At 32.3% G+C, this 16338-nt stretch overlaps 1 long non-coding RNA gene across 1 annotated transcript; it reads left to right on the forward strand.

Moving 5' to 3' along the window:
* Positions 1-1779: 1779 nt before the first annotated feature.
* Positions 1780-6672, forward strand: LOC127736072 (uncharacterized). Its single transcript, XR_007998792.1, has 3 exons — positions 1780-2987; positions 4108-4171; positions 4802-6672. It is a non-coding gene; the product is annotated as an uncharacterized LOC127736072 (long non-coding RNA).
* Positions 6673-16338: the final 9666 nt, after the last annotated feature.

Consider the following 16338-nt stretch of genomic DNA (forward strand, 5'->3'; position numbering starts at 1 on the left):
TCTTTATGATATTTTTTTACTATTTGAGGACCATATATGTTCAATAAATATCATAAGGACCTAAGAGCTAGCTGGTTGGGCAGCTAAAAGTAAGGTTGATTGATCTATTTCATTTTATATATTTTCATGTATATGGTTGTATATATATTTATATTTTATATAGGTTACTTCAAAGAATTGATGGTAAGGTAGCTTCTGAACTGTAGCTCTTAGGTCTTTATGATATTTTTTGACTATTTGAGGACCATCTATGTTCAATAGATATCATAAGGACCTAAGAGCTATTGTTCCGCAGCTAAAAATAGTAAGGTTGATTGATCTATTTCATTTTATATATTTTCATGTGTATGGTTGTATATATATTTATTTTTTTATATAGGTTACTTCAAAGAATTGATGGTAAGGTAGCTGCAGAACCGTAGCTCTTAGGTCTTTATCATATTTTTTAACTATTTGAGGACCATCTATGTTCAATAAATATAAGGACCTTAGAGCTAGCTGGTTCCGCAGCTATGAATAGTAAGGTTGGTTGATCTATTTCATTTTATATATTTTCATGTGTATGGTTTTATATATATTTATTTTTTACATAGGTTACTTCAAAGAATTGATGGTAAGGTAGCTGCGGAACCGTAGCTCTTAGGTCTTTATGATATTTTTTGACTATTTGAAAACCATCTATGTTCAATAAATATCATAAGGACCTAAGAGCTACAGTTTGCAGCTTAAATAGTAAGGTTGGTTGATCTTTTTCATTTTATATATTTTCATGTGTATGGTTGTATATATATTTATTTTTTATATAGGTTACTTCAAAGAATTGATGGCAAGGTAGCTGCGGAACCGTAGCTCTTAGGTTTTTATGATATTTTTTGACTATTTGAGGACCATCTATGTTCAATAAATATAAGGACCTAAGAGCTAGCTGGTTCTGCAGCTATAAATAGTAAGGTTGGTTGATCTATTTCATTTTATATATTTTCATGTGTATGGTTGTATATATATTTATTTTTTTATATAGGTTACTTCAAAGAATTGATGGTAAGGTAGCTGCGGAACCGTAGCTCTTATGTCTTTATGATAATTTTTTTACTATTTAAAGGACCATCTATGTTCAATAAATATCATAAGGACCTAAGAGCTATGGTTACGCAGCTAATAGTAAGGTTGGTTGATCTATTTCATTTTATATATTTTCATGTATATGGTTATATATATATTTATATTTTATATAGGTTACTTCAAAGAATTGATGGTAAGGTAGCTTCTGAACTGTAGCTCTTAGGTCTTTATGATATTTTTTGACTATTTGAGGACCATCTATGTTCAATAAATATCATAAGGATGGTTGTATATATATTTATGAAAGCTACAGTTTGCAGCTTAAATAGTAAGATTGGTTGATCTATTTCATTTTATATATTTTCATGTGTATGGTTGTATATATATTTATTTTTTATATAGGTTACTTCAAAGAATTGATGGTAAGGTAGCTGTGGAACCGTAGCTCTTAGATCTTTATGATATATTTTGACTATTAGAGGACCATATATGTTCAATAAATATGAGGACCTAAGAGCTATGGTTCCACAGCTAAAAATAGTATGGTTGATTGATCTATTTCATTTTATATATTTTCATGTGTATGGTTGTATATATATTTATTTTTTTATATAGGTTACTTCAAAGAATTGATGGTAAGGTAGCTGCAGAACCGTAGCTGTTAGGTCTTTATGATATTTTTTTACTATTTGAGGACCATATATGTTCAATAAATATCATAAGGACCTAAGAGCTATGGTTCTGCAGCTATAAATAGTAATGTTGGTTGATCTATTTCATTTTATATATTTTCATGTGTATGGTTGTATATATATATTTATATTTCATTTCAGAGTTCACTCACAGATGTTTAATTTGTAATTTTGGATTTTTGCCGATTCAGCTTAGAGAGGATGTTTCAGTCGTCGACCTTGAATATGGCTAACAGACCAGGGGGAGTGGCATATAGATTTCCGTAACTCTATACTATATACTCTATACTCTTTATATTTTATTTTTATCACAGATGGAGCTAAATCTACTGTAAGCTTTTAAGAGAGCCTGCTTTGATAGAAGTGACAACAATATTTCAAACATCACTTATCTTTATTATTTGTTTCCATTACAGAGTTCTTACGGAGATATATAGGTTACAATAATGTATTTATTATTTCTGATGGTCTTTATATGTCCTATGTGTGTAATTTTTTGTCTTAAAGAAATAAAATATGGTATTGACTATTGATTTCAATGGGAAAAAACACACAGAAGAAATCAACTTAAATACCTGCAAAGACTAATGGTATGATATTATACACCATTACATGTACATTGGCCAGTTGAATTCTTATCAGGATAATTAAAACAAAAATAATTAAAAAATAACTGTATTAGACATTATTAATGTTTTTCTAACAGTAGCCATGTGAAGGGTGAGAACATATTTTCCAAGTCAGAAAACTGAAAACTAAAAGTTGTGAAAACATCTAGCTACCCGACAGAGAATTATTTTACCAGTTTAATATTTAAAGATACAAGTATATTAACAAGATTTTCTATTAAAATGGCAATAGTAAATCCTGATATTGGAATAGAACTTCCAAGGGGAGACAAATTCAATAAACACCAAGATTTGTTAATTCAATGGGAGATAACTCTGTAAAATATGCAGATTTTAATGCAGTTGAAATTCAAATCATGATTCTTTGACTTCTTTTTTTTTTCCATCTTTATATTAATTTTACACACTTAGGTGTTGATGTTATACTATTGTGAACATGTAGTAAAAAATCAAAACAGTATTTAGTAAATGTTTATGTTTACATAAATGGATTTATAAAATATATAATAATGTATTAATTTTAATTCCTTTTTAGGTTCTTTCTGTGAAATGTTTTCATGGTGTTGGGAATAAGACTTTGGGGTCTAATACATCTAAAAGGAAGGTAAGTACCAGAATGTTATTCCAGTTTTGAAGAGAAAAAAAAAACAAATGTATTACATGTATAAAATTTCTTTGGAAAATTCTCTCTAGGCTTTTAGGAGTTAAATCATGTCTACTCTCTCATTTATCAGTACCAGTATATAAGTTAATTTTAGGATCTGATGTAATTATACCCCACACAACGAGTTGCGGAGGGTATAATGTTTTTGACCCGTCTGTCCTTCCGTCCGTCAGTCCTGTTTCTTGTCATCGCAACTTCTCTCAAACCACACAAAAGAATTTCACGAAACCTTTTTAGATAATGACACACTATGTAGATGTGCAAATCGACAGGAAATTACGATTCAATTCTTTTTCTAGGAGTTACGCCCCTTTGAACTTATTTACTTTAATGTACTACTGCAACAGTTTGTCATCACAACTCCTCTCAAACCACACAGAATTTCATGAAACCTTTTCAGATAATAGGGACATACTACGTAGATGTGCATATCGACAGGAAATTACGATTCAATTTTTTTTCCAGGAGTTACGCCCCTTTGAACTTATTTGCCCAATATACTACTGCAACCTTTTGTCATCGCAACTCTCCTCAAACCACACAACAGAATTTCATGAATACTTTTCAGATAAGGACATACTACGTAGATGTGCATATCGACAGGAAATTACGATTCAATTTTTTTTCCAGGAGTTACGCCCCTTTGAACTTATTTGCCCAATATACTACTGCAACCTTTTGTCATCGCAACTCCTCTCAAACCACACAACAGAATTTCATGAAACCTTTTCGGATAATAAGGAAATACTACGTAGATATGCATATTGACAGGAAATTATGATTCAATTTTTTTTTTCTGATACAATTTTTTTTTCTTACACTTATTTTATTTCTCCAATGACAATGTGGGGAGGTGGGGTATGTGAGCGCACTCACTAAGGTTCATTCATTACATAAAAGTTTGCTGGGTTGCTGGATAGCTGTCTAATCCACCTGTTATCAACATCTATTACACATTTATAGACTACAAAATGTACCAGTATTTATATTAAATATATATAAGTATACCAACAATGATCAGTTTAAACAATTTTTGATGATGAGGCATTTTATATTTCAGGTTAACATCATAGCTTGTCCGTAAGGATTGAGGTTGGGAATGGCCATTGGAGCTGACTTTTATGGTAAGAATCAGTACATAGATTTATGAACTATTTAACTTAGAGCATGTCACTAGAATTTTTCATGTTATAAGTGTATGTATAATTTGGAAGGGGGTATCAAGATACAAATAAGGGAAGTCAAAGATTTGAATTTTGGATATCTTCTCTCTGTTTTTTTTTTATCTAAATTAATCCCACTATATAGAAATTAAGAAATGTAGTATGATTGCCAATGAGACTATTAATCAACCAGAAACCACATGACAAGGATGTTAGCAACTATAGAATGCCATTTTATGGTCTTCAACAATGAGCAAAACCTATTGTGTATTGTAAGCTATATAAGGCCCCAACATGGCAAAATGTGAAATAATTCATATAAGAAAACCAATGACTTAATATAGGATAAAACAATAAACAAAAACAAAATATGATAGACAACAAACAACGACTTGTTTTTCGTCTTTTTTTGCCAACAAAGACTAGTAGTCTAAAAGTTATGTCCTCGAGTCACTTTAAAGCTAGGTAAAGAAATGTTATATGCATCATAATTGTAATGTCCAGTTAATTATTCTTTTGCATTAAACATTGTTTCAATTATTTTCACATAGATTTGACAGATATGTTTAAGAAAGAATATTTCTTTTGCAGGTAACTTTAACTGTGGCTGCATGAAAATGATTGGGTGACTGTACCAGTAAAGAATGTAATTCAGACAATTTTTGTGAATGTTTGAGAAAATGTTTATAATTTTTTACAAAAAAAAAATAGTGCAAAGATTCTCCATTTTCAACAAGATTGTAAGTTATAGATAACTTATTTTGAATTTTAAAATCTCTCATTTAACCATTAAAACCAAAGGATATATTCAGGTAGCTCTACTCATGTCCATTCTTGACAATTTTTTTGTCATGCATATTGATACTGAACTGGTTTTTGTCTCGCCTTGACGGAGTCAAAAAGCGAGACATAGGTATGCTGTTTCCGGCGGCGGCGGTGTCAACAATGTATTAGTTTGTGATTAGGTCTAGTTTATGGTGAACCACTAGTGGTAGGTCAATGATATTTAGTATGCAGTTGAATTAGCATTGGCACATCTCATTACCATGGAGATTATTTGGCCCTGCCCCCTCAGTCATGGTTTATTGACTTTGAAACTTTGCTTAGTTTTCATGTATTAGTTTGTGATTATGTCAGTTTATGGGGAACCACTAGTGGTAGGTCAATGATATTTGGTATGCAGTTGTATAAGCATTGGCATATCTCATTTCCATGAAGATTATTTTGCCCCGCCCCTTCAGTCATGGTCTATTGACTTTGAAACTTTTGCTTAGTTTACAGGTTAATGTTTGTGTTTAGGTTTCTTTAAAGGGAATGACTTATGGAAAAGTCAATGGCATTTGGTATGCAGTTGTATTAGCATTGGCACATCTCATTTCCATGGAGATTGTTTATAGCCCTGTACCTTTAGTCATGGTTCATTGACTTTGAATATTTGCATAACTTCCATGTAAAAGTATTGTTATTTTAATTTCAACATTTGCATTATCAAAATAACAAATAGGCAAGACATATCTCTGTGTTAACAGTTTATCGGTATGTATACTTTTGTTTTGAGTTCATAGTTCAGATTGTATTCATTATTTTTTTCCCCTGTTGCTAGATTTAATTGGTACTTTGAAAATTAATTGAAATGGACCACTTTTATTTGAAGACCTACTCTCTTAGATATATTAATAATGGTCCATGTCTAGTCAAAACACTTCCAGAAGTTAAGAATGGAGAATCTTAAAATAAAAGAAAAAATGAAATGTATATTTTGGCTTTCACCTTGTTAAATATATATCTTTTCCGAATTTTTTCGTTTTTTTATGCCCCTGCCATAGGGAAAGGAGGCATTAAGTGTTACCCTTGACGTCCTTCTGTCCTTTTGTTGTTCCTTTTGTCCCATTTTTGTTTCCGCACTAACTTTTAAGAGTAATGCCCCTTTATCAGTTGGAAAGTTGCAAATTTGGGCAGTGAGTCACTTACTTTTCTAGAGTTATGCTCCTTTTTACAATTTTTAAAATTCCAAAGCTTGAGCAAGGGCATCATGTCCTCAGACACATTCTTCTTTTATTTTTTAGCTGATTTTGATATAATTTATATTTTTATCAATTGTTTTGTTCTGAATAATTATACATATTTTTATACTGTCTAAAGTATACTTCCTGAGCATTAGGTTTTGGACTCAGGTTTCCAACATTTTCCCACTACAAATTCAGTTTTTAAAGAAGTTTGACCAAGTTCACTCGTTTTAGTCGGTTGTCATGGTTGTTCCTGGCAGGGAGATTGTTGATGATAGAGATTTTGTCATTATTTGGTATTTAACTTAAAATACAGCATAGAAGCATTTCATCAATTATGATTTTTATGATTATCTTTTATGTATATATGCTTACAATTTGTATACATGTATATTGTTTTAAAAATCATTAAAATCTGGTGTCCAGACGAGCTGTCTGGGTTATCAGCTACATGAATATATTGTTAGTTTTGTTTAAGCCTAAACATTTAAGGGATAGAAGTTATAGTAATATTATATGAATAGACTTGTTAATGAAATTTATTTGAGAACGTCATGGACCATTAAAGTACAGGTCAAGTTAGATTTTGATTTTTTCACAATTACTGTTCAAGATTTGCGGCTTGCCTTTGAAAATGTTATTTCTTTGATTTCTGGATGATAATTATAGTACCACTTGACCCAATCCTTTGAAATTGTACATAATATCATGGAACATCGAAAAACTGTTCAAGGTCCATTTTGATGTTTTGAGAATAACCGTTCAAGAGTTATGCCCCTTAGTTACCTTAAACATTTAACTTTCTTATTTCCACATGATAACGAAGTAATGTTTGACAAAAGCTATTTTGATTTTAACACTTAATTTATGATACACAAAATACTGTCCCATTCAATTTTGTTGAGCCTGCGACTTTTGTCGCAGAAAGCTCGACATAGGGATAGTGATCTGACAGCGGCAGCGTGAACTAACTTCTTAAAAGCTTTTATATTTTAGAAGGTGGAAGACCTGGATGCTTCATACTTTGTATATATATGCCTCATGTTACGAAGTTTCCGTCAGTCACATGTCCAATGTCCTTGACCTCATTTTCATGGTTCAGTGACTACTTGAAAAAAAAGTTCAGATTTTTTTTAATGTTAAATTCTCTCTTATTATAAGTAATAGGATAACTATATTTGGTATGTGAGTACCTTGCAAGGTCCCCATGCCCGTCATACAGTTTTCACTTGACCTCGACCTCATTTCATGGATCAGTGAACAAGGTTAAGTTTTCGTGGTCAAGTCCATATCTCAGATACTATAAGCAATAGGTCTACTGTATTTGGTGTATGGAATGATTGTAAGGTTTACATGTTCAACTGGCAGGTGTCATCTGACCTTGACCTCATTTTCATGGTTCAGTGGTCATTGTTTACGATGTACATGTCAGTCTGGCAGGTTTTATTTGATCTTGACCACATTTTCACGGTTCATTGCTCAATGTTAAGTTTTTGTGTTTTGGTCTGTTTTTCTAATACTGTATGCAGTAGGTCAACTATATATGGTGTATGGAAATATTTTACGATGTACATGTCAGTCTGGCAGGTTTCATTTGACCTTGACCTCATTTTCATGGTTCATTGCTCAATGTTAAGTTTTTGTGTTTTGGTCTGTTTTTCTTAGATACTTAAAGCAATAGGTCAACTATATTTGATGCATGGAATGATTTCAAGGTGTACATGTCTGTCTGGCAGGGTTGAAAGATATGATGCTGTATTGCACTAATTATTCTGCAAATTAAGTTCTTATAATTGATAATAAGCACAGCTGTAATTAGGGAATTTTGATTAGAATATTAGAAAATCATATAATTTTTTTAATATTAAAACTGATTTTCTAATATAAATCAATATTAAAAAATGGGAATAAATTCATCAACGGCTTGCCATATATATTAGGGTCTGGATGGGCGTCCTTAATTTCTGTATACTATAAATTTTTAGGGCATTTTTCTTTATCTTAAAAAATAATGCTTATTCCGTAAAATGCTCTTGAAAATTTTTTCTTATACTTTGCCTTAATGAAGATTTTACTATGCTTTTTTTTAGAAATATAATAAATAGTATGGGTAACTATTTTCCAAGCTACAAGTCGTGCAAAATTGCACAAATTTGCATAGATTGTTCATTGAAAAAACAATTTTGTGAATAAATAGAAATCTATGAGATAGAATTTAAAATAAAATATGAGAAGAAAGGTTTTATAATATGCTTTCAGAAAATAGAAAGAAAAAATGGTGTCACTGAACTTGTTTCTAAAAAATATCAATTTCTGATTCCAAACATTGAAGAAAAATATTTTGATCAGGGAGAAATGAAACACAAATTCTGAGTAGGAGTCTTTGCCTTTATTTGATGCTTGCGTGGTACCACCAAAAAATCAGATTGAACCCCCTCCCTCAAAATTAAATGGTTGTTCACACTCTTGAAAAACATGCCACTAAGGACTCCTTAGTGCACTAAGGACTTATAATATGCCACTAAGGACTAGAAGGGGTGCTGTTTCATGTACATTGTTTTTGTCGAGCCTGCGACTTTTGTCGCAGAAAGCTCGACATAGGGATAGTGATCCGGCGGCGGCTACGGCGGCGGCGGCGTTAGCTAACTTCTTAAAAGCTTTATATTTTAGAAGGTGGGAGGTCTGGATGCTTCATACTTTGTATATGGATGCCTCATGTTACGAAGTTTCCGTCAGTCACATGTCCAATGTCCTTGACCTCATTTTCATGGTTCAATGACTACTTGAAAAAAAAGTTAAGATTTTTTGTAATGTTAGATTCTCTCTTATTATAAGTAATAGGATAACTATATTTGGTATGTGCGTACCTTGCAAGGTCCTCATGCCCGTCAGACAGTTTTCACTTGACCTCGACCTCATTTCATGGATCAATGAACAAGGTTAAGTTTTGGTGGTCAAGTCCATATCTCAGATACTATAAGCAATAGGTCTAGTATATTCGTTGTATGGAAGGACTGTAAGGTGTACATGTCCAACTGGCAGGTGTCATCTGACCTTGACCTCATTTTAATGGTTCAGTGGTTATAGTTAAGTTTTTGTGTTTTGGTCTGTTTTTCTTATACTGTATGCCATAGGTCTACTATATTTGGTGTATGGAATGATTGTAAGGTGTACATGTCTAGCGGGCAGGTGTCATCTGACCTTGACCTCATTTTCATGGTTCAGTGGTCAAAGTTAAGTTTTTGAGTTTTGGTCTATTTTTCTAATACTATATGCAATAGTTCAGCTATATTTGGTATGTGCGTACCTTGCAAGGTCCTCATGCCCGTCACACAGTTTTCACTTGACCTCGACCTCATTTCATGGATCAATGAACAAGGTTAAGTTTTGGTGGTCAAGTCCATATCTCAGATACTATAAGCAATAGGTCTAGTATATTCGGTGTATGGAAGGACTGTAAGGTGTACATGTCCAACTGGCAGGTGTCATCTGACCTTGACCTCATTTTCATGGTTCAGTGGTTATAGTTAAGTTTTTGTGTTTTGGTCTGTTTTTCTTATACTGTATGCCATAGGTCTACTATATTTGGTGTATGGAATGATTGTAAGGTGTACATGTCTAGCTGGCAGGTGTCTTCTGACCTTGACCTCATTTTCATGGTTCAGTGGTCAAAGTTAAGTTTTTGAGTTTTGGTCTTTTTTTCTAATACTTTATGCAATAGGTCACTATATTTGGTGTATGGAAATATTTTATGATATACCTGTCAGTCTTGCAGGTTTTATTTGACCTTGACCTCATTTTCACGGTTCATTGCTCAGTGTTAAGTTTTTGTGTTTTGGTCTGTTTTTCTAATACTATAAGCAATAGGGTCAACTATATTTGTTGTATGGAAGGATTGCAAGCTGTATTACATGTCTGCCTGGCATTGTTCATCTGACCTTGACCTCATTTTATTGGTTCATTGGTCAATGTTTAGTTTTCTTGGTTAAGTCTGTATCTTAGAAACTATAAACAATAGGTCAACTATATTTAGTGTATTGAATGATTGTAAGGTGTACATGTATTTCTTGTTTGGTTTATATGACCTTGACCTCATTTTCTTGGATCATGTTAAGTGTATGTGATAGTTGTAGTAAAGCTTTATATTTAGGACTATCAACATAATATCAATGGTTAGTAAAGAAGGCGAGACATTTCAGCGTGTGCACTCTTGTTATATTATGGTAGAGATTGATATTTAATGCATAAATTCCAAATTTCATTAAAAAAAAAGAACCATAAATAAATGAGTAATTGAACAATGTTTAAGCACGTGCCGGTTTTTCTTTCATATTGCTGAAAATCAGTGAAATGATCGACACGAGCCAACTCACATAACAACTGATTAAACAAATTCAATCATAATCTTTTTATTTTAAGAAGTTGACAATTGTAAAGACTAGTGATTTATATGTATAATCAAATGTTTTTTCTTATTTACAATGATTAAAAGGACAAATCATTTTGCTTTAATTTGTTTTATTTCTCTTCTGACAAAGTTATTTGCTATAGGTGCATGGCTTTGGTGTGCGTCAGCTTGTAAAAATGTTTATTTATTAAAGAGGTATCAAGATAAAAGGAATAGATATATTTTTAATTTTTATTCCGACAAAGATGCATATATATACAAAATGGTTTCACTAAAAAATATGAGTAAATTTTGCATAACTATAAAAAAAAAAAAGCATAATGCTTGCTTTTTCCACTTATATTACTTGCTCCATAGTTATTACGAATTGCGATTATATTAAACTGAAAAAATCATGTGGTGTCCTTGTGTTTTATCAAAACCACTAGTTTTCAACAAGTTTGAAACTTGTTTACAGAGGCTTCATACTGTATACTTATTTATTTTTGTAACTGTTCGACATTTGTTTTATCAAAAAGTAATTTTTGTCATGATTGTATAGTATTAAGGTCTTTCCACTACGTTAGGAAAGACCTTATTGTTTTTTAATTGGTTATTTATTTGTAACACATGAAACCATAATGTCGGCAATAATTGAATTTGATATTCTATGCTCAAAAGTCTTTATATACAAATAATTCCCGAGACTTCAGTTGCAATGTTCTTATTATTTTCCGAATCGTATGTGTTAATTTAGAGAAAAAGATATAATTTTGTCAGAAAAAATTATGATTCTTACAAATTTTAACAGCTTAGAAAATATCCTTTTACCAAATGATGAGAAAATTATAACATTAAAATTTGTAATACTAAATACTTTATAATCTATTTCTAAAACGACTTCTAGTTCTGAATATGCATGAAATATTTGCCACTGGACGTTAATCAACCAACAATCAATCAATCAAATATGTATGAAATATTTGCCACTGGACGTTAAGCAACCAACAATCAATCAAACAAATATTGCACTAAAAAAATGAAATAAGCAATAAAAGCAACAATTTTATCCATCACTTGGTGTCTGGTGTCTGTACAGTAAACATGCTGAATTCGTTATTGTTCAGAAATATATTCCTTAAACGAGTTCAAGTATGTCAGTATATTCATAGGGTATCTTGTGGTAGTTGAAATTGTTCAGTACAACCAGTTTGTGTCCGTCGTCTGTCATACATATCAAATGTTGTATCAACTGTTTGCTGTTCGTCTTCTGTTGTTTATAACAGTCGGGCCACTGTCTCCAAAATTTAGCCCCCACTAACGCAATGACCAATTCTGGGAGGGGGGGCAATTTTTTGGAAGGACAAACATTTTTCTTTACTTAAAGAAAAAACACTTAACAATTTTCTATGTCTTATCATTAAATTAACCGATGTATACTTTAGATTTAAACTATAGATGTTGAATTAAAAAAAAAAGATTTAAGAACAATAATAAATCCTTATAAGTGTTTTTATTGTAAACATATCTAATGTCTGGTTATTTTCTTATACAAATAATTTTTTTTTTAAAGATATAAAAGTCAAGGACGTATAACTAATATACGTCCTTGTTTGCACGAAGTATATATTTTGCTAATTTGTTAATTCAACAGTTAATATATAGAGGGCAGTCAAAGATGAAATGGAACTTAGTTCTGTTTTTTTTTCAACTGTTGCAATATGTCTTTTTGCTAGAGTTACGTTTGAATACCTTCCAGTCTAAATAGGGATCAGTATGACTGCTTAAGTTTACCCAACGTAATTATCATTTGTACGACAGTTTTATATTATATGAGCATAGTTTTAATACTTTTTCTATCTTTGCAAAAAGGCATGATGAGTGGAGCCCTTTTCAACTGATTTTTGTCGAGCCTGCGACTTTTGTCGCAGAAAGCTCGACATAGGGATAGTGATCCGGCGGCGGCGGCAGCGGCTACGGCGGCGGCAGCGGCTACGGCGGCGGCGGCGGCGTTAGCTAACTTCTTAAAAGCTTTATATTTTAGAAGGTGGAAGGTCTGGATGCTTCATACTTTGTATATGGATGCCTCATGTTACGAAGTTTCCGTCAATCACATGTCCAATGTCCTTGACCTCATTTTCATGGTTCAGTGACTACTTGAAAAAAAAGTTAAGATTTTTTGTAATGTTAAATTCTCTCTTATTATAAGTAATAGGATAACTATATTTGGTATGTGCGTACCTTGCAAGGTCCTCATGCCCGTCAGACAGTTTTCACTTGACCTCGACCTCATTTCATGGATCAGTGAACAAGGTTAAGTTTTGGTGGTCAAGTCCATATCTCAGATACTATAAGCAATAGGTCTAGTATATTCGGTTTATGGAAGGACTGTAAGGTGTACATGTCCAACTGGCAGGTGTCATCTGACCTTGACCTCATTTTCATGGTTCAGAGGTTATAGTAAGTTTTTGTGTTTTGGTCTGTTTTTCTTATACTGTATGCAATAGGTCTACTATATGTGGTGTATGGAAGGACTGTAAGGTGTACATGTCCAACTGGCAGGTGTCATCTGACCTTGACCTCATTTTCATGGTTCAGTGGTTATAGTTAAGTTTTTGTGTTTTGGTCTGTTTTTTCTTATACTGTATGCAATAGGTCTACTATATTTGGTGTATGGAAGGACTGTAAAGTGTACATGTCTAGCTGGCAGGTGTCATCTGACCTTGACCTCATTTTCATGGTTCAGTGGTCAAAGTTAAGTTTTTGTGTTTTGGTCTGTTTTTTCTTATACTGTATGCAATAGGTCTACTATATTTGGTGTATGGAAGGACTGTAAGGTGTACATGTCTAGCTGGTAGGTGTCATCTGACCTTGACCTCATTTTCATGGTTCAGTGCTCAAAGTTAAGTTTTTGAGTTTTGGGTCTTTTTTTCTAATACTATATGCAATAGTTCAACTATATTTGGTGTATGGAAATATTTTATGATCTATATGTCAGTCACGCAGGTTTTATTTGACCTTGACCTCATTTTCAAGGTTCATTGCTCAGTGTTAAGTTTTTGTGTTTTGGTCTGTTTTTCTTAAACTATAAGCAATAGGTCAACTATATTTGTTGTATGGAAGAATTGTTAGCTGTAATGCCTGCCTAGCATGGTTCATCTGACATTGACCTCATTTTCATGGTTCATTGGTCAATGTTTAGTTTACTTGCTTAATCTTAAGTTTATGTGACAGTTGTAATAAAGCTTTATATTTAGGACTATTAACATAATATCAATGATTAGTAAAGAAGGCGAGACATTTCAGCGTGTGCACTCTTGTTATAGTTTGTTCTTATGTTGGGGTTACACTAAAGACCTGAAAGTGGACCTGAAAAGACCTGAATAGACCTGAAGATATACGACTCAAATTATTCAAATTGCAATAACTTTTTTATTATTCAATGGAATTTCCTCAAGTTAGAATTTTATTAAATGTTAATATCCATATTTCATTAAAAATTAATTTTAATATCTTTCATTTCCCCGTTCAGGTCCAACTTTTGACATCAAAAAATTGTTTTTAATTTTAAAAAATTAATTTTTAATGAAATATGGATATTAACATTTAATAAAATTCTAACTTGAGGAAATTCCATTGAATAATAAAAAAGTTATTGCAGTTTGAATAATTTGAGTCGTATATCTTCAGGTCTATTCAGGTCTTTTCAGGTCCACTTTCAGGTCTTTAGTGTAACCCCTTATGTTGTACTGTTACACCACTATCCAAGGTTAGGAGAGGGTTTGCGCGCCATCAAACTAGTTTAAATTACAAATACTGCTGTTAGGGAATCTATAAACTAGAATCAATATATTTATAAATTTTAAAGATCATGGATATTTTTACAATTTCGTTTGTCCGTATTTAACCGATAAATGGATTCATTTTTTTTTTCGCAGTTTAAATTAACATTATTAAGAAAAGTATAAAGTCAAAAGTTTGTCAAACCTGAGACTACTATAACACATAGTTAGTAGTCTCAGGTCAAACCTTTTGGAATTTGTGAAGCTTTTTTTAAGATAAATAGAGTATCCAGAGTAAACTATTTTATTTATTCGTTTGTCCTTATCCAGAATTTTATTTAATAAACCAAATACAAAACACACGAAAAAAAACATGCTGAAATAACATATACATGCTCAAACTGTACCATTAAAATGTTTCTTTATCAATGTCAATCGCCCAAGCGTTTAATTCACTTATTAATGTCCTACTCTGTGTTCCATCAGGTGATATAACCACAATGCTGGTTTTGCCAGATGATGCCACGTAAACGTTTGAGTATTTATCAACTGACACACTACGTGGTGAACTGATGACAGTTTCATCTCTAAATTTCAAGATTTGTTCGCCAGATATTTTGTTCATGTAGCATGTTACAGTATCATTGACCATATTCGTCTGATATATTTTATTTTGGTAAGAATCTAAATAGTTCTACCCCGTTGCTTCCCTTCTTATGTCGATTAACTTATTAGGTTTGCGATCTGCCAGCGTTAACGCTTGTATACCTTTTTCAGATTCACAGTATAATAACTTTTCATGTTCATAAGAAATTCCCGATGTGAATTCATTACTTAATTTGATCGTCGTTTCTACATCTTTAGATGACAAATTAATGATTTTCATTTGTCCATCTTGCATGACCGCGACTCTTTTGTCATCGATAGATGTGACATCGAATGGTGTCGATAATTTCAATTCGCCTGGTTATTGGTAAAATCAACGAAAATAAATTTTCCTGCTTGGTTTAGTGTACATCCTGTTATACACGTACTGCCACTCCCTTTCGGTAATGTAAAAGTTTGTACCAGCTATACTTTGATATCATGTATTGATGTCTGAGTTGTCGGTGGAACAGTCATGATCTGAGCTTGTTTTTCTTTTTCTTTCTTTAGAAGAATATTTGGCTTACTTGTTTCAGTTGATATAGTACAAAAGGATGAAATGGAAATTAAAATTCCGGACACGTTATTGTCAATACTACAGTTAAGTGTAATTTGTTGTAGACACCCACCCTCTACTAAGGAACTAATGTACTTTTCTGATTTTGTGATGTCTGATTCAACCTGTTTCTTCCAAAGAAATATTTGTAAATCTGAGGCATAGTTTGTCATTGTTATAATAATATTCTGTAAATCTTCCACTTCCTTACTACTGTTGGAAAGTTTGCTAAATAACGATTCAATCTGGAATTTCACTTTATCTTCAGAAGATTTTAGATTTTCAATGGACTGCTTCTCAAGTTTATCAAGTTGTGAATTTAGTTGTTGGCGTACCTTATTTATTTCATCCTGGAATTTGTTTCGTTCTTCCTGGATACTCTTCAGATTTCCTTCACGGTCAATCTTTATTCGTTCAATGTTATTTTGTATATCCCTTAAACTCTGTTTCATGTCTTCGAATTGACTGGATAATTCCGATGTCTTCACGACCTCTTCCAAGACTTGTAATCCCTTACATTCACAGTGGCTTGTTGTTATACAAAATGGACAACAGGGGACTTCATGGCTTGGACAATAGTGCTAGTACTTTCTATCATGGTCCGGACAGTGCTGACGTATACTTAATATGTACTGCGGTAATTGTTTATAGCTTTCTATGGAGATAATACAATGGCCTCGTGAAAGCTTTGAAGAGTTATGAAATATAAGACAGATCGGACATAAACCTTCCTCACATTCAGAGCACCAATG

This window comes from Mytilus californianus, unplaced genomic scaffold (genome assembly GCF_021869535.1).
Source record: "Mytilus californianus isolate M0D057914Y unplaced genomic scaffold, xbMytCali1.0.p SCAF_3, whole genome shotgun sequence".
In the NCBI taxonomy this organism is placed as follows: domain Eukaryota; kingdom Metazoa; phylum Mollusca; class Bivalvia; order Mytilida; family Mytilidae; genus Mytilus; species Mytilus californianus.